Raw genomic sequence first — 888 nt, forward strand, 5'->3', positions numbered from 1 at the left:
GGCACTTAGGTTGTTTCCATCTCCGGGCTATTGTAAATAGAGCTGCAATGAACATTTTGGTACATGACTCTTTCTGAATTCTGTGGTTTTCTCGGTATATGCCCAGTAGTGGGATTGCTGGGTCATATGGTAGTTCTATTTGTAGTTTTTTAAGGAACCTCCGTACAGTTCTCCATAGTGGCTGTATCAACTTACATTCCCACCTGCAGTGCAAGAGTGTTCCCTTTTCTCCACACCCTCTCCAGCATTGATTGTTTCTAGATTTTTTGATGATGGCCATTCTGACCGGTGTGAGATGATATCTCATTGTAGTTTTGATTTGCATTTCTCTAATGATTAATGAAGTTGAGCATTCTTTCATGTGTTTGTTGGCAGTCTGTATATCTTCTTTGGAGAAATGTCTATTTAGGTCTTCTGCCCATTTTTGGATAGGGTTGTTTGGTTTTTTGTTGTTGAGCTGCATGAGCTGCTTGTAAATTTTGGAGGTTAATCGTTTGTCTGTTGCTTCATTTGCAAATATTTTCTCCCATTCTGAGGGTTGTCTTTTGGTCTTGTTTATGGTTTCCTTTGCTGTGCAAGAGCTTTTAACTTTCATTAGGTCCCATTTGTTTATTTTTGTTTTTATTTCCATTTCTCTAGGAGGTGGATCAAAAAGGATCTTGCTGTGATTTATGTCATAGACTGTTCTGCCTATGTTTTCCTCTAAGAGTTTGATAGTTCCTGGCCTTATATTTAGGTCTTTAGTCCATTTTGAGCTTATTTTTGTGTATGGTGTTAGGGAGTGTTCTAATCTCATACTTTCACATGTACCTGTCCAGTTTTCCCAGGACCACTTATTGAAGAGGCTGTCTTTTCTCCGCTGTATATTCTTGCCTCCTTTATCAAAGA

This window comes from Lipotes vexillifer, unplaced genomic scaffold (genome assembly GCF_000442215.2).
Source record: "Lipotes vexillifer unplaced genomic scaffold, Lipotes_vexillifer_v1.1 scaffold774, whole genome shotgun sequence".
NCBI classification, from domain to species: domain Eukaryota; kingdom Metazoa; phylum Chordata; class Mammalia; order Artiodactyla; family Lipotidae; genus Lipotes; species Lipotes vexillifer.